Genomic DNA, 24,046 nt, shown 5'->3' on the forward strand with positions numbered 1-24,046 from the left:
GGACTGAAATTTTGAAGAGTTAGTATAAAAATGTTGCGAAATTGCAAGAAAAAGATCTCAACTCAAACTGAACAAAAGATTTTAAGGAAATTATCAGAAATGAGTCAAAAACATATGGAATATTGTTTGAAGGAATGAAAGTTCCATATGAATTCGGTAAATATGAAAGGTCATCTTCAAAAATAAGCTTAAATGAACTAAACAATGCTATTTAGACCAGAATGCACAGTGCTAAATAAATGAAAAGAGAATACAATATACAAGATTCTAACAATTCTATCCCTGAACTCTTAGCTTTATGGATCTCAGAATGGAACATTAATATTTAGTACATAAAACCCAAAGCTTTAAGGAACTTTAAAAACCCTTAGGAACTAAATAAGGTACTCAGTACCATCACAAAGAAGATATTAAAAGGATGCAGGTATAAAAAGCAGAGAATAGGGAACAAATAATAAAGCTTAGCAAGATTTCCAGATACTAAAGATAATTAAATTCCAGAAAGTCTTTCTTGTAAGGAGTGAAAAATCACTGATCTTGGAGATCACCGACTATTAACTAAATGACCTTTGTATGCCTTAGTTTTAATGGTCATCAGTAACCTAATTTTTCTTCCTATATTCAACCACTTCCCTCCTCCCCAAAACAGTCACATATGCACACAAGCATTACTGAACCACACACACACATACACACACACAGTAGCCATGAGATTTCAACCTACTTTCCCTCCATGCCAATGTTTCAGCAATGAATGTCAAAGCTGAAAGAAACTTTTTAAAAACCAAATTCAAAGAAGAAAAAAGAGATTCGATTCTAACTATGCTGTAGAAAACCATAATAGGTCATTGCTCTTACCATACCAATGAAAATACATACCAAAAAGTAAACATATTTGTTCTTCTTTAAAAACATACAATAGATATGGATGGAACTAAAGTCTAAATGAACAGGAGCATCTGGGGGGCTCAGTTGATTAAGCATCAGGTCATGATCCCAAGGTACTGGGATCGAGCCCCACATCAGGCTCCCTGCTCAGTGGGGAATCTGCTTCTCCCTCCTCCTGCTTGTGCACTCGCACTCACTCTCTCTCTCACCCCTCCCTCAATCTCTCCCTCTCAAATAAATAAATAAAATCTTTTTTAAAAAATTTAAATGAACAAAGTACGATAAGGAAATAAGCCCTTCTCAAGGTTAGCAGACAATGACACCCACTATCCTCATGGGGGACAGCTGTCAAGTCTGGGTCACAGGTGAGGAAAGGAATAATCCTACCATAGATTTTTTTTTTAACTGTTGGAACAAATAAAAGCAGTCAGATTTTTAATACAAACACTTGGGCTGGTATGGGGGATTGGAATCTAGAGATGTCCAAACACAAAACCAGTTATCCCTACTTTCCAATTACCACCTCACAGTCTACCTCCACTCCCAGGTCCATAAACAAGTAAGCAACATGTGGGAAGACAGAAATGGTACTGGAAAACACAGGAATATCTATAGCCTTAAGTGCTCTGATCTTAAAGCTTTGCTGGAAGAGCAAAGGAATCAAAAATTGAGGCATGCAAAGAAGCAAAAAAATGTAACTTATAATCAGGAGACGTTAACAGCAATAGAAGTAGACCCACAGATGACCTACTTGTCCAAATTAGCAGACAAAAACTTAAAAATAACTACTATAAATATGTAAAGAATTCATAAAACTGGAAGAAATGAGAGAGAATGTGTAGACCATATCAGCAGAGAAACAAAACCTCAAAAAATAATCAAATAGACTTTCCAGTACTGAAAACTACAATATCTGAAACAAGGGATTTACTGGATGTTCTTAGGAGCAGACTGAATGAACCAGAGGAAAGCATTAATGAAATCAAATAAACTATGAAAGTGAAGAAAAAAGGACCAGAGATCAATGAGTCAATATTTAATAGTATGACAGATGTATAACTTGATTCTCAGAAGGAAAAGAGACACAGTATAGGGGGTGGGAGGAAGCATTTTAAGAGATACTGAATAAGAATTTCCCCAAGATTAATGAAAGATTTCAAACCAGAGACCAAAAAGCTCAGTAAACTCCAAGAAGGCTAAAAACTGATACACATGCATCCCAAAAACCCTCACCTGTACACTGCATAGCTCAACAATAAAAAATATATTAAGAGCAGCTAGGAAAATGACATATATTACATTCAGGTAAAGAACAATTAGAATACAATGGATCTCTCTTATCAGAAACAATGGAAGCAAAAGACAGTGGAATGACATGTTTAAAGTGCTGAAGAAAAAAATAAATTAACCTAGAATTACAAGAATGAAACAAAGATTACATATTTACTAAATAATAAATATGGAGATTGCAGGTATGCATAAAAGTCCAAAGAACATTACATGAGAACACAGAAGAAATAGTGTGCATAAACTCTTACAGTTATGTATAAAAATAAGGAATATCAAATAGGGATCAGAAAGGATAGTAAAAAGCTGAAATAGGAAGTGTTTTGTCATTTTTTTCATGTTTTATGATATATTACTTAATATGAAATGATGAAATAAATATGAATCTGGATATAGATATATATAATATCCTGAATCCTAACATTGCAAAACACCTAAAAATGCTCGATAAAACAAAAAATATTCTTTTGATTTTATATTACAATGAGTATTAAACTTTCTTAAGCTTGCACGGAAGTGAGAGAAATTCTAGAAGGGCCAAGAATGACAGCAGCAAGGAGGAAAGATATCTTAATAACCTAAAACATGGATCAGAAAAACTACGGTCAATAAGCCAAATTCAGTGTACGGTCCTAAGCTAAGAACATTTTTTAAATTTTTTTTCTTAATATTTTTTTATTATATTATGTTAGTCACCATACAGTACATCCCCGGTTTTAAATTTTTAAATGGTTGAAAATAAAAAAGAAAAATCTTAGCAAGTGGAAACTGCATGAAATTCAAATCGCAATGTCAATCAAGTTTTTCAAACAGCCATCCTCATTCATTTAAGAATTGTCTACAACTGCTGGGGCGCCTGGGTGGCACAGCAGTTAAGCGCCTGCCTTCGGCTCAGGGCGTGATCCTGGCGTTATGGGATCAAGCCCCACATCAGGCTCCTCTGCTGTGAGCCGGCTTCTTCCTCTCCCACTCCCCCTGCTTGTGTTCCCTCTCTCGCTGGCTATCTCTGTTAAATAAATAAATAAAATCTTTAAAAAAAAAAAAAAAAAAGAATTGTCTACAACTGCTTTCATATCACAACAAAACTGAGTAGTTGCAACAGAGACCATATGACCTGCAAAGTCTAAAATATTTTCTATCTGGCCCTTCACAGAAAAAGTTTGCCAACCCCTGGCCTACAACTTCATTTTTAATGAATACACAAGGGGAACAAGAAATAAAGCCTCTGGCTCATACAAGGCAAGGAATTTAAGTGGAGATGCAGTAAAAAAGGCAGGAACAACAAAGGGCTAGACACTTAATAAAAACTGAACTAGAGAAATGCATATACACAAAATCACATGGCACAGATACAAGCCTGCTTCCACAAAGGCTCTTCAGGAAGAGGGGAGCAGGGCAGGGGGCAGGAAGTAAGAAGGTGAGTTTCCATAAGCATTTGTGGCCACTGAACAGCTTGCATATGGCTGTAAGGCTCAAAAAATACCAAGTTGAAAATTTAATTTAAATTAGACTCATGTAATCAGTGTCCCCTACCTCACAAGCACCTGACTGAAACTACTACAAATTTTCTCCGAAGAACCATAGAACCCATAAGTAAATACTGTTCCAAAGAAACTGAGTTAGCACTAACAACAAATCACAACAGAAATTCTATTTCTAATAGAGAGCTAGTTACTCAAACCAACATTTCTGCTTAAAACAAGCAAAAATGTTAGCTAAAATATTAAAAAAAAAAAAAAAAACATCAAGTCAAAAAAGTACTGAAGTGCCAATAAGCTACTTATGAAACCACCGCAACAAATTCCAGGAGAAAACTCATACCCAAAGAAGTAAGAACGCTACAACACCAAAGCTAATTGTGAACTGAGGGCATTTGCCAGTTACCATTCCAGAAACTTCAAACTTGAGTTCATTTTGGAAACCTGAAAGAGTGAAGAGGGCAGAAGTTAAGGCTCAAGTCCATCCAAGATGAGTTATGTTATAAAGATTTTCTCCCATATAAAGTTTCAAAGGACTGTATCTTAGAGGTAAAGATACATCATAACTAAATCCTTCCTGGCTCCAACCAGAGCGGAGTCCAAGGAAGGTGGCCACAGTAAAGAGCAGAACACAATATTTGTTTTTGAAGGGGAGGGAGAGGAAGGAAAACAAAAACAAGATGCTGAAGAAACTGGTCACAGACAAGGCCTCACAAGGTCTTGGAGCCCAAGCCTGGATAGACCACATGAGTCTGGTTTTATAAAGTTCCTTATTGGCAATGCTCCAAGGTACCTGACAGAAATAAACAAAATTCATCTCAGGAGAAAGGAGCTTTCATCCTAGGCCCCAAGAACACACACATGTGCACATATTCACACACAAATTTTCTCAAAGGTAATAATAGCCAGGTCAGAGTCAAAGAAAATCAGGCACAAAGGAAAATCAAGATCCATGAATGTGAGCAAGGAGAAAAGACTCCTAAAGACTTCAGGTCTTGGAATTAATAGGCTATTCTTACTCTTTTTGAAGAAATAAAACTGTTGAAACTACCTCCTAGAAATAGGAAACTAGAGAGAGAGAGAGAGAGAGACAGAGAGAGAGAGAGGGAGATAGAGAGGAGAGATTCCAGATTTGGGGAAACAATGGAAACTAGAAAAGAAAAAAACCTGAAATTCAAATTTTCATGAGTATCACTGATAGATGGAACAGAGCAGAAAAAATAATTAGTTAATAAGTGGGAAAAGAACACAAGAAATTAATTATACAGAGTGAAGCCTGAGAGAAATGATAAAAAATATAGAGCAGGAAATAACAAGCAGTTTAGAGTAAAATTAATCTTTTTTTTTTAAAGATTTTATTTATTTATTCGACAGAGATAGAGACAGCCAGCGAGAGAGGGAACACAAGCAGGGGGAGTGGGAGAGGAAGAAGCAGGCTCATAGCGGAGGAGCCTGATGTGGGGCTCGATCCCATAATGCTGGGATCACGCCCTGAGCCGAAGGCAGACGCTTAACCGCTGTGCCACCCAGGCGCCCCGAGTAAAATTAATCTTATATCCATTTAATTAAAGTTCCAAAAAGAGAATGCAGAGACTGAGGCAAGGACAATATTTAAAGACAGAATGTCTGGGAATTTTCCTCAATCGATTTAAGACACCAATCCATAGATTTAAGATGTATAACAAATCCCAGATAGTACAATTTTTTTAAAAAATCTATGTACAAACATAATCACAATGATGCTGCTGAAAACCAAAGACATGGAGAATATTTAAAATCACACAGGGAAAAATGGGGGACAAATTAAATTAAAAATGGCAGCCAGACTGACAGCTGACTTAAAACCATCAAAAAGAGAAGCTAGAAGACAGTGAAGTAATATGTAATGTACTAAAGGAAAATAACTGCGAGCCCAGAATTATCTACTTACTTTTAAGAATAAGGGTGCAATAAAAAAATTTCAAGCCAAAGAGCAGGGGGGAGGGGGAGACTGAAAATGTTTGTTGCAGACAGACTTCCATCAATGGAAATTGAAGGACATACTTTAGGCAGAAGGGAAGTCATCTCAAATGGAAAGTCTGAGATTAAGGGAAAGAAGGAATAGAGAGTTAAATGTGGGCAAATATAAACTAACAGTGATTGTATGAAACAACAATAATATCTAGGAGGATTAAAAATAAAATTAAGTATAAAACAATAATATCACAAATCAGATGGGAGGTAAATGGAATTTGGGTGTTCTAAGGTCCCTATTCAACTGGAGAGAAAAAGTCTTAATTAATTTCAGACGTAAAAATTCAAACACCATCAGTAGTAGATTAAATGTACACTGAATGTCCCTGTTAATAAACGACTGATAAAGGATCACACTAGATTGGTTTAAAGGTCCAACCATATGCTATTTACAAGAGACACATCTAAAAACTTATTTTCAAAAAAAGTGAAAATAAATATTGTGAAATAAATAAATAATAATATTTATTTTAGTGAAATAAATAAAGTGAAAATAGTACTAACAACAAAAAGCTAGTATAATTTTTTAATATTAACAAAATAAAAAGCAAAAGCTTACTAAAGATAATCTTATAAGAGTCAAACACCTAATATAACACAGCTTCAACTTAAGTAAAACAAAAAGTGATAGTATGTACAATGTAATGTGTATATGCATAGCCATTATACATATAATTTTATTTTTTTTTAAAGATTTTATTTATTTATTTATTTGACAGAGATAGAGACAGCCAGCGAGAGAGGGAACACAAGCAGGGGGAGTGGGAGAGGAAGAAGCAGGCTCATAGCGGAAGAGCCTGATGTGGGGCTCGATCCCAGAACGCCGGGATCACGCCCTGAGCCGAAGGCAGACGCTTAACCGCTGAGCCACCCAGGCGCCCCTATACATATAATTTTATATACCAAACCAGACTACCCTACTTTCATCAAACCTGCCACCTTTCAATGTTCATCTTCAGTTGAACAGTACAATACATGCTACTATTTTTCTAGAGCAATGAAAATAAACAAGCTACAAAGAAATGGTAGCGACATAAGTGTTGGGTGTAAAATGCAAGCCCAAGATATGCTACCTTTTTTATCAAGATCGAAAACAAGGAAAACTAAATAATATATTATCTATGGTTACGCACATAACTATAAAAAAAACAAAAGTAAATGATGTATACAAAATGCAGCGTTATTGGTTATCTCTGATGGAGGAGGCAGTAGGAGTATGAGGAAGTAGAGCAACTCAGAGGGCTTCAAATTTACCTAATTGAAGTGGAGTACAAAATGTTTATCTTATTTTTATGCTTTATAATTTATATATATTATATCTTTGACTGCATTAAGTATTTCATAACAAATGAAAAGTATAAATACTAAATTATATCTAATAATCCATTTATAATGGATTACGATGTCAATGTTATTATTAAATGAATATACGGGATTGTATATCCTTAAAAAATGAAGTCTATCCAAATGTTAACAACCTCTTCCTAGATGATATATCACTAATGATGTATACTTCTCAGCATTTTCTAAGTTCTTTAGAATGAACACGTATTACTTTTACAATCAGAAAAAAGTTAGCTTCCATAAAATTAAAAATAGAAACAACAGCTCAGCCAAATGTTTGGAAAAATTTCTGCCTTAGTATTCACTGGAATTGCAACTGATTTTAATTTTAAAAAAATATGGTTGCAATTTAAAAAACAACAACAACAACACTTTTATGTTTTACATAAGGGAAGTCCCCAATAATGTAGACCTTGGGGAACTTTAAAAAATAGTTCAATACTGCAATGGTCACAGTGTTCTCAGGCCAAGAGCACCATCAAAAGCAAAAGATGTGGGTAACAAACTATTCCAAATATCCACAACTGAAATTGGATGTAGAAAAATAAGTTCTCAACTTTTACTTCTATTTATGATAAACCAAAAACGTATGACCCCAAAAAACATACTGTGTGAATTGATAATTAGCTGTCTATAGACTGATCATTTCCATGCAAGACCAAGGTCAACAAAGAGATAGGCAACTTAAGTCAGCTAAAGTATTCTCAAAAGATAAAAGGTGAAACAGAGGTTGACAGTGTCTTCCCTCTCTCTCTCCTCCCTGGAGTATTTTATACTTTCAAATTGTAGAAGGGGATAAAATCACAGAAGCAATCATTTTGGTGTCTGTCATCAGGAGAAGAGTGGGGCTAAGAAAAAGCAGGTAAAGGAAAAGCAGGTGAGTATAGAGAATAAGAAGGTTAAAATGCAAACAGAATACAAAGTCAAATGTGGGAGAAGACTGAGCCTAAAGATTTATAACTAGAATCAAAAAGGTCAGTTAATTCCTTACAAAGTACTTAGCAAGTATTCCCAGAATTGCTGATTCTACTAGAAGTTCTCATAATTTTTTTATTCTAGGAGGTAACCATCTCAGGTGATGGTTTGGAAAACACATTCAAGGAGTTTAAATGACTTCACTAAAATCATAAAAAAAGTCTAGAGCAAAACTAGAACCTAGTATATCCATGACATCCTTCTTCATGTGCCAGTGCTAGGACAAGCTGCTTATAATCTACCCATAATCGCCGTTATACTGATTCACACGTACTGTAGTATAAATAAAAAAGGAAACGACAGTTGACAAAAACAGTTAAAACTAATATGGCAAAAAATTCGTTTTTAGATAATGTCACTCTCAAGGAATCCAGAGTAAGCACAGAATGGAAAGTTAAGCACTTTTTTTTTTTTTGCTTCTTACGGAGAAATTTGGTGAGCACAAAGCCAATCCTCTCATTTTTTCATCCCATCCAATATAAATCCTAAAGATGTGACAGGGATTAAACGGTCAATGCAAAGCATTTAGAACGCTACTAGATTACAGCTGTGTAACAAACGTAAAAGAATTTTTTTCAGGGTTTTACGTGCCAAGTATTCAAAAATATAGGGGTTGCGACAACAAAGTACACATTTTTTTTTTTTACCAGATATAAAGAACGAGTAAACACAATCTGTCAGGACATGTAAGGGTGTGTTAAGACTATAGGAATAAGAAGTCCTGACGTCACCAATGCCAAAGGGAGGAAGCACACATGTGCCCATGTGTGCACACACGTGTGCACACACACGCACACATACACACACACCCAACCAAAAACCGAAAACCAAAAACCAAAAGTCGATACCAGGGCAGGAGCAAGAATTAGCTTATTTAGAAAACAGAAAGAATCACTATTTAGAAAATAGAATCACCCAAAAAGTCTAGGCTAAATGATTCCCAAGAGACCCTAGACAAACACAGTGACATGAGCCAGTCACCATAAGAAAAAGCAGAGTTTGGGAGAATATACTAAGAATGGATCAGGACAAAAGGCAAACATTTATGAAAGTACTGAGGATGGTCTAGTAATTTCCAATCACATTTATGTACATTGGCCTATGGAGACTATCAGCATTAACTGCCAGCATTTCCAGGTGAGAAAACCAAAGTTCAAAGTTACGTATGTCTTACTGGCCCAGTATCACTCAGCAAAGCAGAAGCAAGACGTGAACCACCACATCCACTATACCGTACTTCCAGTGAAATACTTTATAAAAAGCATTTTATTTACCTTATAGTTACTGATTCCAGATATTTAGATGAATATATAAAACATTTCAAAGATGGGCTATTTTAGCAATGAAATTTCCCACGTCCTTCTGTTAATATCATTTCATTATGCAATGAAAAACACTGACAGCTTCATACCAACAAATGAATTCATTTACCACATATTTAGACAGCAACATGTATATAACACACACATTGGTTAATATTACAAATATAAAGATGAATATAACAATTAGCTCAATCCTACAAACATGTATTAAATAGCTATTGTGTGTCAGGCATTTTACTAATGCTCTACAGAAATATCAATGTAACATGGTTTCTACCCTCAAAGAGCCCAACTGGGTGGGCAAGACCACCAACAACGGATCACTGCACTACAGACTACGTGCAATGGACAGGGCACCACACGAGCCCACTAAGGGAGGAGAGGGAAAGAAAAAATTCAGGGAAAGCTTCTAAGATGAGGTGACCCAGAATTTAATCTTTTAAGTTTGTCCAGCCAAAAAAAGAAGACCAAAACAAGCACAAGAGAAAATATGAGGAAAGGCAGAGTGGCAAGAAAATGGAAAGACAAGATCCTTGGGCTATGGTGGGACACCAAAAGTAGAAGACAGAGAAGGAGCCCATGAAGGAATTAGAAAAATAATGCTCACACAAACCAGTTTCTGATATAAATGACTTCAGAAACCATCCAAGTTAGAGCGGCTAGAATGAAGAGTGACACAAGAGGGGCCGGGAGAAAAAGAGACAGGAACCAGATAATGGACATCCCTTGGATGCAGGGATAAGAAGCCTGGACATTACTTCCAGGTGTTGGGGAACTACTGCTCTTTGTGAAGGGGAGTTGCCCTTGGCTTCTGTCATCCCAGTGACTATGTAGAGAATGGACTAAAGGGAGAAAACAATGGAAAGCTGAAAGGCTGGTTAACTGACACCCAAGATGAAGAGAGTCTCACCTGGGGCATTAATAGGAGAGATGGGTATGAGGTGGAAGACAAGAAATATCAAGATACAATTACTAAAACTTGGTAAGAGCAAAGGCTCTAGAGCCAGGCTGCCAAAACCTGCCAGGCTCTTCCACTTTCTAGCTGTATAATCTTGGGCAATTTAACCTCTTGGTGTCTCAAATTCTTCATTTGTAAAATAGGGATAATTAGAGTACCTTCCTCAAAGCTGTGCTGTGAGAATTAAATGAGTTAACACATTTTGTAAAGAGCTCAGAAAAAATGAGTAAACGCAGTAGGCTTTCTTACTCCTCCTGAGGTTTCTAAATTATATGTGATGATCAAACCAAAAGTATAATATTGTGTGACATAGATTTCAAAATACACAAAGAAAATTTTTAAGACAATTACATTAACAACAAAAGAGGGTAAAGAGATATAACAAAGGTAAGATTTCTACATTTCAATTGGTAAACTGTTGATACCAGTAGATATTTGCAGTGATGGAATAATTCTATATATTGACTGTGACGATGGTTATAGGAATCTAATCTAAAACAGCAACACACAAGTACATTGTACCAATGTCAGTTTCCTGATTTTGATATTGTACTATAATTATGTAAGATGTGGTGTCCGGGGGGAAATGGGTGAACTGTGCACAGGATTCCTTAAACTACCTCTGCAATTTTCTGTTAATCCTGTAATTATTTCAAAATAAAGCTTTTACAGAAAACCTATACAAAGAAGGTGGCAATTGATTAGGGATTTAGATGTAGTGCTGGGTTTTAAGTACAAGCAAAAATATAGGTCAACTGAGGTCCTGATGTGTTTACAGGACAATCTTGGTAGGAAGAGAATATTTGAGTAAAAGAGCAAAGGACAATGAGATTAGGGTGATAGGCTGGTCTCTGTAACTTGTAACTGTTCTGCAGTCAAGAGAAATCTTAGAAATAAGTCCAAAAAAAGAAAAAAGTCCAAACACGAACAAGTTTCACTAACAGTATAGTAATACTTAGGTTTAATAAATTACACTAAAATAACAAAATAACACTAAACATAGGAACATAACTAATGTGGCTAGAAAACAAAACACCACATATTTTAGGCATGCTCCAGTAAGCACTAAGATTGAGAAAAGCACAGACTCCAGACTGAGAAAATATAAGGAACACATAATATGATAGAGCAGCGCCCCATTCAACTATAGAAGCAGGAATATCCCTGGAAAGCAGGTAGCACCAGCGTTTTCTTTTCCCTGTGTCTCTTCTCCATATGTGTCCAAATAACAAGACTCTCAGAGAAGAAATATCAGCAAACAAGAACAGTTTTAAATGATAATAATAGTAAATACTAGATATTTGGAGAACATACGACATAGTAAAAGTAGTACAGGAAATCAGTTAAACATGGGTTTGAATTCTCACTGTACCACTTACTAGATATGAGACTTAGATTAAGTAATTTACCTTTTAATGCCTCAGTTTTTGCCTTTATAAAAATGAGATGATGTCAACCTCACAAGGTTACTGTAAAAGTTAAATGAGATTATGTAGAAAGCAGTTAAAGGAACTAAATAATTAGTGTCTTGTATTATTTTTCATCTGCATATATTATCTCAGTTTTTTTAAAAATCTAAAGGCCACATAAACATAAACCACATAAAATTTTTAAGGGATAAAAGAAATACAGCAAGTGTGAAATTTCTTTGTTAAATTAAGAGTGATTTTTAAATTTTTTACAAAGCCAAAAGTCAGAAGAGGTCTAAGTTAGAGATCATTAAAGCCTGCACCTCTGTCAGTCTTTAATAAATGATCATTAACATAAAAAAGCAAGCATTATTCAGAGTAACTGAAGTTCTCTGGGCTGAGTTTTGTGCACTAAATCACCTTACATTTGCCCCTAGACTCATAAATGGAAAATAAAAATTTTAAAAAAATCTGTAACCTAAATTATCTCATATTATAGGAATGGAAAGAGTAATAGTAATTTGCTATTTAAATATGACCTGCTTAAATATTTGGATACAGTCCAGAAAGGAGGCACAACACTGTATTTTCATATATATATATCTTTATTAGTATTCAAATCAAAAAAAGATAGATAAAATTTCAACAGGAGGTAACTACAATTTTTTTCTAAGTTTGCAATTCATTGGCTCTCTCAAACCCATGATTCATTTCTGGGAAAAAATTTCAATAGGATATAATAAAGTAAAATCAGATAGTCTTAAGGTTTAAAAAGTGGTTTTATTCAGTCCACCTCAATTAGAGCCATCAGAGATATTTTTAAATTAAAAGCATATTTTAATGGATATTAGAGTTAGATTAAGATTCTATTTTTTACAAGGGCAATATATACAAGATCTCTGAAAGAGCTGCCATTTGGCCCTAATATTTGGATTGGACATAAGTTAAATAGCCAATAGTAGAGGAATGGCTCCATAAAGTATGGCATAACCACATGATGATACAATCACTTAAAAATGGTTTCAAATAAATATTTAGTTATGTGAAGAAATACTCATAGCATTATTTTAAAGATAAAAACCTACATACAAAACAGTATATACACTGTATGATCCCAAATTTATTTAAAAAGTATTGTTTAAAAAAAAAACAAATATGAGAGCTATCTTTGGGTTCTAAAATTCCATGTGATGAAATTACATGTTACTTTCTAAATTTTCTACAATGAGCATGTATTGTCTTTACGATAAAAAAAATGTAAGCAATCCATATTAGTACTCAAGAACACAACTGATTGTGCAAAAAATGAGTTCATAGGAAGCTCTTTCAAAAAACGAGAACAATCACTCAACAAATATTTACTCAGTATTTATGTGCCAAGGCACTTATCTAGGCACCAAGGATACAAGATGAATAAAACAACAACAAAAATCTGCATAACTGGTAGATGGAAAAGTGAATGTCATTATTTTATAAACACAACCAATCATAACTTTTATCCATTTGTATCTGCATATATTTGTGAGGTATCTTTTTCAGCTATGAAAGTCATAAAAACCAAGTTATCAGAATGAAAACTTTTTATCTGATCTTTGCTGTACTACAAACTGTTAAACCAAGACTTCCCAAAGTAAAGAATGTTCATCTTCCCCTATCATTACTCTGCTTTAAAAATACTAATAGGGGCGCCTGGGTGGCACAGCAGTTAAGCGTCTGCCTTCGGCTCAGGGCGTGATCCCGGCGTTAGGAGATCGAGCCCCACATCAGGCTCTTCCGCTATGAGCCTGCTTCTTCCTCTCCCACTCCCCTTGCTTGTGTTCCCTCTCTCGCTGGCTGTCTCTATCTCTGTTGAATAAATAAATAAAATCTTTAAAAAAAGAAAAATAAATAAATAAATAAATAAATAAATAAAAATACTAATAAAAAGTAGGGGTGCCTGCGTGGCTCAATTGGTTAAGCGACAGTCTCTTGATTTCAGCTCAGGTCATGATCTCGGGGTGGTGAGACGGAGCCCGAGTTGAGCTCTGCGCTGAGGTGGAGCCTGTTCAAGAATCTCTCTCTCCCTCCCCCTTCGCCCCTCCCCCACTCGTGCATGCACTCTCTAAAAAAATAAAAATACGAATAAAAAGTGATTTAATGAGAATTAAAAGAAATTTTTTCCCTTAGTAAGTGAAAATTATTTTAAAAATTCATTTCATCATATCATACCTTTTTAATTCCTACTTTCATGAATGTTTTATAATGTAATAGTATATTAGTATAGTAGCACTTATTTCTAAATTCATAAATATTTATTATATATAATATTATAGTACAGTAAATATATACTTATATATTAATGTGTTCTATATAAGTTAATACCTGAATTAATAAATATACACACAGACACACACACACACACACACACATTTACTATCAGGGATAAACTATCAAAAGATTTGGAAGCCACTGACTTAAGTTCTGTCCTAGAACTCACTGAATAGAATTCCTTCTGGCTAGGATAGAAAGAATGGTGACAAAGCATCATAGGACTCCAACTCCAGTTCAAGTGCTGTCATCACAAAGTTCTAGGCTTGCTATCCAACTATTCCAAACCTCTGAATATAAGTTGTTCTGGTGTATCATTAAACCCCAGCCTCCTCTCTTTAAGGGTCTGTGTACATTTCTGTAATTCAGAAATGCATATACTTCTCATTGTGTGACTGTATATTTGCCTATCCTCACATGGTATAACCAAATTAGATTATAAAATCTTTTGTGCTCTATTCTGATTGACTTAGAGATATACAAGCCCTTTACAAACAGAATAGTCCCTGAATTCCTAGAAATTAAGGAAATTAAAATTCTAATACTTTCAATGTGAAAAAAGAGGTACTCTTATGGGAACTAAAAAATACTTCATGAATTCAGGTTCACATAATTTAGGTAAATCTTTGACAAATAAGACAATTTTGGTTTATTAAAAACAGCTATACGTTCTCTAATACCATTATTAAGTATAATAGATGCATAGACTTTTTAATTCTACTACGTTCTTCCTATACTTTACTGATCAAATAAGCTAGTGCTGCATCTACTTAATGTTTGAAATCATGAAAAATGTAAATCTGTGTTTATCCAAACTGAAAAATTATCCTGACAAATTTTTTTCAACAGTAACTATATCAGCTTCAAGACAATTTCCAACATCTTTAGGTAACTTAAAACCTTGGAATGATGCTAAATTTAGTTAATTAATGGGCAGTCATTAGATACTGGGTCATTTCTAAGATGGAATATTAAAACACTGATTACTAAACATAACTTAAGTTTGTACACTTTTGCTTATTTTAATATGCTACAGAGAGGCTACATTTACTTAAATCTGTTAATGAATGAATTCAGTTTTGCCACTTTGAAATGTGTATGGATAAAGAAAATTATACAAAGTTTTGGAAAAAAATTTTATTTGTCATGGTCAAAGCTGACTAAGGTTTGATGGGCTTATTTATAAGATTTTCATAAAGAACTTTAGTAACAGATATTACATTGATACAGAACTACAATTTGGTTTTCTCTGTTAAAAATGGCAAATTTTTCTGGGATTCTTGGTCTGCTCTCAATAAGAGGTTGTAAAAGATTATTCTTTACCCTCTTGTAGCCTGCCCAGATAGCAAAGATTCTGTATCTTAATCAAAAAACTTTCTATGGTTTGTGTTGACTTTATTATGTCCTTGATTATTTAAGAAAACAAACATGTCTCATTAGAAAAGAGGTTTCTTTAGAACCATGCTGCCTCCTATTTTTGCTTTTAAAATCTTTATTGTTGCTTTGATTAAATAATCAAGTATTACTTCCCTATAACCATGAACCTTTAAGTATTCAAATCTCTTAACAACCCTTGATATTTTGCCTTCCTAAAACTGAATCCTAAATGATATCATTCGCACATAGAACTATCTTTGAGATTTCTGAGCAGGACCCTGGAAAATCACAAAGGACTTGTTCTTTTACCTTGTAAAAAGAGAAGTGCTAGAAATATTTAGGTTTAGTTGATAGGTTATTATTGATGAGTTAGCAAACCAGAAGAGATGCTTAGCCTTCCCTAGATTAAATCTGTAAAATGTGGTGTTTCAGAAATTGTATGCTGTATGAGAAGATCCAAGAAAACTGTAATGTCCTCACTGTCCTGATAGGTTTCCATTTATCAGAGTCTTGCTGCCACTTTGCCTAATATTAGATAATAGTACAGTGTCATCCATCATAATTTCAGTTATTGTTTAAAGTGTTAACTTGGCCATGACTCTACTTCTCTAAGTTAAAACTTCCAGAACAGTGGTTTTCACCTAGGGATGCACATCACTTATCCATTCAATTTTATTAATATAAAGATGTTTAGGACCAACTCCAGACCTCTAGAATCTCTTTACTTGATATATTTTGTGATATATTATGTCAGGATTATTGTGTGATATCTGAAGATATTTTTATCTGTAAAGACTGTGTTTGTCCATTTTTATGAATTAGAGGTAATATGCACTCTTCTTTGGAAATACAATTAATCAATACGTTTTTAGACTAAATATTTATTTTAAAAATTTTAATTGAATTTTATGTTTTCCACGCCACAGAAACAATCAAATTCCAGTTACCTTATTATCATAATAAACCCTCATTAGATATTCTATTTTTAAAGTAAGTCAAACACAGCCAATTTAAATCTTTTTTAAAAGATTTTTCTGTCACCTACAGATATTTTTGTGATGTTTCCCTGAAAATATGTGCAATCAGCTACAGGCTAGAATGCTTCATCTTCAACAAAGAAATCTCAGAACCCTTTGGAAAAGGACTTTGGGAGGTCCTTTTGGTTACAGGACTCTGGTGCATCACTTAACAACTTTGAGGCAATACTAGTAGAATAAGTAAGGATTTCTAGAACAACAGTTGAAAGCAGATGAGTTCATGAGACTGATAATCCAAGATGAAGCAGAACAAGAATTAATTAGAGAGGACTAAATGAACTGGTGAATGATTGTAATTTTTTACTGGACTACTGCTCATGTTTAGTTCTATTTCTGAATATATAAAGAAATGCTTTCCAGTTACACTTCTGTAGTCAATAACCAAGACTAAATGCTAATAGAGACGCTTCACCTATATACTGTTTTCAGTCCTCAGTAGAAACGAGGAGTCGGATACAAAGAGTAACTTTCTATATTTTCTCCCATTAGATCATGATCAGAGGATCTTCTTTTACTGTATTTTATTTTCAAAAGCATTTATATAGTACCTGCCATCTGCCATTCTAAGTACTTTACACATATTACCTTATTTAATTTTCCTATCAACCCTATGAAAAAAGAAATAGACACCAAGAAGTTAGGAAGCTTCCCAAGGTCACACATACTATAAGTGACAGAGTTGGGATTTGAAACAGACTGTCTAGTCTCAGAATCCACACAATATTAACCACTACACTCTTCTACCTACTAGTCAATGGTAACAGCCTGGTGGTCTGTCTTTCCATATCTTTTTCCATGCTCAAGAACATAATAGTTTTTATTTTATATAAAGAGACATAAAAAGACTTTTGATACTATGTAACATTTGTTCACTTATAAAATTCCAAGTGAGACTGAAAAGTCTTTTCATATTTATCTACAATTACATAGTCAAACACATGTCCAGAGCCCTAAAGACAGCTCTGCTAGATCACTGCTCTCAGTTATCCCTCACACAAAATTTATTACCAATCTCTAGAGAAGGACTGGCCCTCTTGCCTGCCATAAGGATGGCAAGAAAACATCAGTTTCCTGTTTCCCCTATTGTCCTCATTCCAGCAAGTCATGAGAAACTCTTCATGTAACACATCTGGAAGAGAACTTTTTTTTCCAGAATTTGCTAGTATGTGCCAAGAAAGGCTCCAGGCCATACCAATTACCACCAAATTCCGGCACTATTCTTCAAGATCCTAAATGTCATGCATTCTCTCGGGACTGTTGGTCTTTTACCGAATGGTATAAATATCCGAGGATCTTCCTATTCTCCTTCCATTGCTACAAGACCACCACAACAGATCGCTTACAAATATAACTTCAGGAACTTTACCTCCAATTCACATTTGGTCATCATTTACACTAAACAATGGTTTTCAATTGAATTTACCGTGGTTTTTACAAAACTATAACTTTTCCATGGTTTCGAAGAGACTAAATTTATATGTTCTGGCTATCCTTCAAAGTTTCTACTAATCTGTCCCTCCCTTCTGAATTCATCCTCATTCAGATTTAACAGTAGCTTTTCCTTTCCTTTTTCAGGACTACTGCATAAATCAAGGAATTTAAAGCGACATTTTTCCCCATCTCCCACAATGCCTCGCCAAATCTAGAAAAAAATAAAAATTCCAAAACACACATTTTTTCACTTAAAGAATAAGAAATGATGAAATATAAAACTATCCTAAATTAATTCTTATAGACGAGCTCACATTCAACAATAGAAATGAATGGCTCTTTCAATATTCATCTGGCTGGATCTATCAAGAAAAGAACAGACACTAAATGGTTATCAAAAGAAGAATAACAAGGATTCCTAACAGTATTTAAAGTTCCTCTTAAGGCAATAAATAGCTAGAATAAGAGCTCTCAAATCTATTAAACTAAGAAAAATTTTAGATTTAGCCTCATCCAAAAATGTTAAATTTCTCATTTTTAGGTGTCTGACTGTAGACTAATCAATTCCTACATGGATTATTTGACAAGATGATTTAGGGGTCCCTTCAAACTGTGAGATTCTGTGAATTCTCTCATTTAGCTGTCTTTGACAATCCCACCAACAGTGCTCTCTCCCTGTTCTGATAACCTTTACTACGCAAGGCCTATAATATTTGCTGTTTATATACCACTCCTGTAGTTTCTATATGTAATAGTTTTGTCTTCCTATTTAGACAATAATATTAAAGACAACATCATGACTTTTTAATAATTTTTTGGCATCTAACTGGCACAATGCTTTACACATACTACTAAACATCGTTAAGTATGAGAGAGGGGAGCATTTTCCCTCCCCAATACCCTATAATCTACATAAATGAGAGAAAACCCCTTTTGGTTTTCATATTATTTTTAAATATGCTTATTAGCAATCTAAGATGTACTAATCTTATGCTGTGGGCTGAAGTTTGATCCCCACTGGACAATGATGTTAATTAAGATTATTCTGAACTATGTCATATTGGATAGATACCAGTATTCAGAAGCAACTTTAATTTCTGTTTAATGAGGCTGACTGATTATTCTATTGCAGAGGGTGGACTGGTTGAAGAATTAAGGAAAAGAGCAGGTTCAGATGAATACCTGAGTAACCTGAGTGAGGAAAGACTGCCCTCTGAGTATTATAAAGACAGGGAATGGAAGCAGAATTCATGCACAGGCTTTCAGTAAGCAAAATGGAAAATCAGTGTCTTGTTTTTCTTTAGCTGTTCTGCATGCAAAATTGTTCCTTTCTTCATCTCTGCTTCTCAGGTTACCGAAAGTCAGGGCAAACTGCAAACCAAATTCCTTCCCTAATTGAGTCTAAGCCCCTGCAAATGTACATATTAAAAACACTCTCCATTTCAGCAGTGCTCCCCTTCCTGGTGCCACATCACAGATCCCTGCCCAACTGTATCATGACTTGCCGCTCACAGAGCAGAACCTTTGTAATTTAACAAACTATGCTGTACACTCCTACGCAACCAGTGTTCCATCCACACGAACCATTCCTGAGGTCGAAAAGCTTTTTGATGGAATTAGCTTCAAGTAGAAGATATATTTTTATATTCAAAGGAACAATAAAATTACTCGTAAAAGCTCTTACATGAATTAATGAAGTGTTGGTTGTTTGTGCTTATGGTAATCAATTGTCATACATAATGTGGACACCCTAGAAGCAAGTGTTCTGCAGAAACCTGGCGTAAGCCTGTCATCTTCACACAATCTCTCTCTTTTTTTTTCTGCAGAGAAGATGATATAGTGTATTCTTGACACTTTAGGTCCTTGTATTCAGAAAATAACAAGGTTGGAAAATCCACTCACAAGAAACACAAAGATGTAGTATATAGAAGGTTGAGATTCCTTTGTTTCTCCTTTCTTGTGATATTTTTATAATACATGAATTCTTGTAGATGCATTTGTTATTCTTCACTAGTTTCATACATGCAGGATGTACAAGCCATTTAAAGTAGAAAATTAGCCTAAATTTAAGTGCAGTTTTAAGCAAATGTGGAATTAGCAAATTTTTACAAATATTTACTATTTTTAAAATATTTTTATAGAAAATTCAATTATTTTATTTTTTTTTTTAAGATTTTATTTATTTGACAGAGATAGAGACAGCCAGCGAGAGAGGGAACACAAGCAGGGGGAGTGGGAGAGGAAGAAGCAGGCTCATAGCGGAGGAGCCTGATGTGGGGCTCGATCCCGTAACGCCGGGATCACGCCCTGAGCCGAAGGCAGACGCTTAACCGCTGTGCCACCCAGGCGCCCCAGAAAATTCAATTATTTTAAAAATAATATTTGCTGTATTGAATGTTATAAGATTATATAATACATATGAAATCACATGTAGAATATGGAATGTTCTTCCCATCCCTTTGCTTTCTTCTTCCTGTACCCTAATCTTTCCCCAACCCCAAAGCTTCTACTCATTTGATATAATGCTACTCCTGGTGCTAAAAACATCACAATTCTAATCAATTTTCCGTGTTTAACCCTTTTAAAATATAAAGTCGTATCAATGGCCCCAAAAGTTCTCTGTTTTTCACAGTAAAAACATATTTTAGTCCTTCAACTCTCGTCATACGCAACAGTGTTTTGCTGGACAGCTACTCTATTTCCTTTCCCCTGAAGATGTTCTGCTTCACTTATAGCCTATTAAAGTGTGGCTCCAAAAGCTGAAAATAACATTCCAGGTGTGTTCCAAACAAAACAGAATGGAATGATCATCTTCATCCAGTACTAAACTATTCATGCAGCCTTGGCTTTTTTGAATGACCACACTGCAGTGCCTTTCTACACACACACACACACGCACACACACACAGCTTATAAACTTTTCCCATCTTGTACTTAACAGTTATTTGAGATTTAAGAGCAGTGCAATATACTCAAGATAAAATTTTATTGGATAAAGCCAATTCATCACTCTGTAGAGACCCGTCAGAATCTTGATTCACTGATTCTATTCATTAGTAATCAGAAATATAATACATATAATAAACATACAACATCTTTACTCGATGAAAAAGCTAAGACTCAACACAAAGAGCAACAAGGGCAGCAAACGATCTCTCCTCACTGATTCATTTATCGCTGTACTTTATATTCAACCAGTTATCTATTTATTCATCTTTTTGCTCAATTCATCATCCTTCACCATGTATAAACAGTGACTAAGATGTCAACGATAAATGTTAAAACTAAGAAGTGAATTATTTTCCAATTCCTAAATGCACCATCCTCTCTAGCCTTCAGGCCTTTGCAAACTGTTCTCTACCCACAACATGACCTACCTTCCACCCCACCTTCACCAGGCTCCTTTGTCTCAGCTAACACACCACTTTTTATGGGAGGCTTTCCTTCATCACCCAAATCTGCGTTAGCTATCCCTCTCCTAGGATTCAAAAATACCTTGTACTTCCCCTATTATAACAGTCACTGTACTTTATTATAATTTCTTCTTTGCTTGGCTTTAATACTCACCAGATTGCAAGCCTTTGGAAGCACCATTAGTCATGGATATCATTACATCACGCCAAGCCTCACACAGCCAATAAATGCAGAAAGAAATATTAAGGACCAGATCAAGAGATCTGGTTACCCACCATCCTTTTATAAGCTTCAGGGACTAATTCTATCATGCCTCACATCAGTGATTGAGGGCTAACCCTCTTTAATCATCCTTCGTCCTCCAGACTCATCCCCACATGCTCTCTAGATCTCCTAAGTGAGCAATCAAAAATGTGTGACCTGCCAATATGTAGAAATTAGGAGAATTCATACCAAAATCCAGGTTTCCATCATCTCTTGGGGGAAAAAATTAAGGCCTAGTAATATTAGAAATAATGAAAAATATGAAAATAATCAGCTAGAGCTGAATAATAGCTAATCCCCTTAGACCTTCACAGTCCTTACCATGCTCATTTACATACCTGCTTAATTCGTGGAGTTAACTGAATAGGCAACATCTGTCCAAATATGACCTAGTCCTATCCATGTTCATGACCTCTTCCCCCAACCCTTCCACTGTGACCTCTGGAATCTCATACTGAGCTCAAACTCCTATATACCTTTCTGTATTGTACAATAAATGTGTATATATTTTTCTAAACAGAAACAAAACTTTTTTTTATTTTTGAATGCAATAACGCTACCAGAAGTTAGGAAATATAGGATTACTTTTCAAGTTAAGTAAGAGAAAAGAACTCCCAAGCTAGCTAATTAAACAATTACAGTAGGAGAAATGGCAATCCTAAAGCATATTAACTGTATTTTTGTCCTGGAAAAGAAATTCTAATGCTCAAGTGCAAATCTCAGGAGGAGGCAGCAATACGAGTAATAAAGTTACAGTAGTCAACCCTAATGGAGAAACACTGGCACCATATCAAATCACCAAACTAAACTAAATAATCCCAAAGTGATGTCCTAACATAGCAAACTACATAACAGCACATTCATCATGACTTTGCATTACTACCACTAATCAGAACACCCCACAAAAATTAACTTTTACTTACAAAGGAAGACATATCACAGTGTGAACAGGAAATATGGCATAGCTAATATTCCTTCACAGTCTAGAGCAAAGAATTGTGTGTGTGTGCATATATATATATATATATATATATATATATATATATATTATATATTTATATTTATGTGTATGTAAAACAATGTAACTTAAATAAGTCAAAGTTAAATCACCCATAATCTCACATCACTACTATATAGGACTCCTGTGACTCCATTCCATCACTACATCCAATCATAATGTTTAACTCTGACATCAAACCTGTAAAAGATAATGTACAAGCACATGGGCATATTCAGGAATCAAATTCATAACAGAATACACGGATTAGCCAATCCACGGTGATGCCAACTTGGGAAGCTTGGGAAGCAATTTAGATTTTTATAAACACACCATGTACCAAAATAAATTCCAGATGTATTAAAGAGTTAAATTAAGGGGAAAACATACTCAAGCCATCAAAAAATAAAAATGAAAACAAAACAAACAAAAAACCAAGATCAAATATAAATATCCAAACAAAAAACAACAATAAATCACAAAGGATAAGAACAGAAGATACTATATGGGAGTGGATACAAATTGATGATTTAACAAAAAAAAAAAAAAGGAAAAGAAAGAAAGAAACCTAGGCACCACCTCCCAATAGACTAGAAGAATGAACAAGGGACATGAGCACACAACTCACAAAAGAGAAATATATCTAGTGGATAAACACATGCTAAAATGTTTTTGTTCTTACTAGTGATTAAAAAATGCAAAATAAAACAATGTCTTCTGTTAAATTTTAAGAAACGGAAGAAAATAATAATACATTCTACTGACAAGAGTACAACAAAACAGAATCTCTCTGAAAGTATCAGTAAAATGTGAAAAAATCAGTTTGGAAAACATTCTTTTTGTATGTAGCAAGAGCCTTAAAGATATTTAGATTCTTTTTTTTTTTTTAAGATTTTATTTATTTATTTGACAGAGATAGAGACAGCCAGCGAGAGAGGGAACACAAGCAGGGGGAGTGGGAGAGGAAGAGGCAGGCTCCTAGCGGAGGAGCCTGATGTGGGGCTCGACCCCATAACGCCGGGATCATGCCCTGAGCCGAAGGCAGACGCTTAACCGCTGTGCCACCCAGGCGCCCCTGGATTCTTTAACTCAATAATTTCATCTCTCAGAGAATCTATCTTAAATGATCTTAATATGAAAAAGTCTATGGGCACATAGCTGGTGTTTTAATATTTTTTAAAGCCTGGAAATAATCTAAATATTTATTATTTGGTAGAAATAATTGATTAACATACAGCATAATGACTCTCCAGATGAATATATTCATTAAAAGAGACATTTACACAGAATATATAACATGAAATACTTACAAATAAATGTATAAAATAAGATATACAATTGTACATACAGTATAATTAAGAATGTGCTTTTCAAAGTATCACCATGAAGACAAAAATTCTAGAGAAAAATAAGGAAAATTGAATAGTGGTAATCTCTTACATTCTACTTAGTTTACCCTCTATTTCTGAGTACCCAGTATTACATCTGATAACAAATTAAAATAACTGGCCCCCAGGAATTAAGTCCCAGACACTAACTTCTTGA

At 34.7% G+C, this 24,046-nt stretch overlaps 1 protein-coding gene across 4 annotated transcripts in view; it reads right to left on the bottom strand.

The window, feature by feature from the left end:
- EXOC6B (exocyst complex component 6B) overlaps nucleotides 1-24,046 on the bottom strand; it is a 600,442-nt gene that overhangs the window by 379,782 nt on the left and 196,614 nt on the right. The gene's annotated exons all lie outside the window — the stretch shown is intronic.

This window comes from Ursus americanus, chromosome 7 (genome assembly GCF_024610735.1).
Source record: "Ursus americanus isolate L20-20 chromosome 7, mUrsAme1.1.p, whole genome shotgun sequence".
Taxonomy (NCBI): domain Eukaryota; kingdom Metazoa; phylum Chordata; class Mammalia; order Carnivora; family Ursidae; genus Ursus; species Ursus americanus.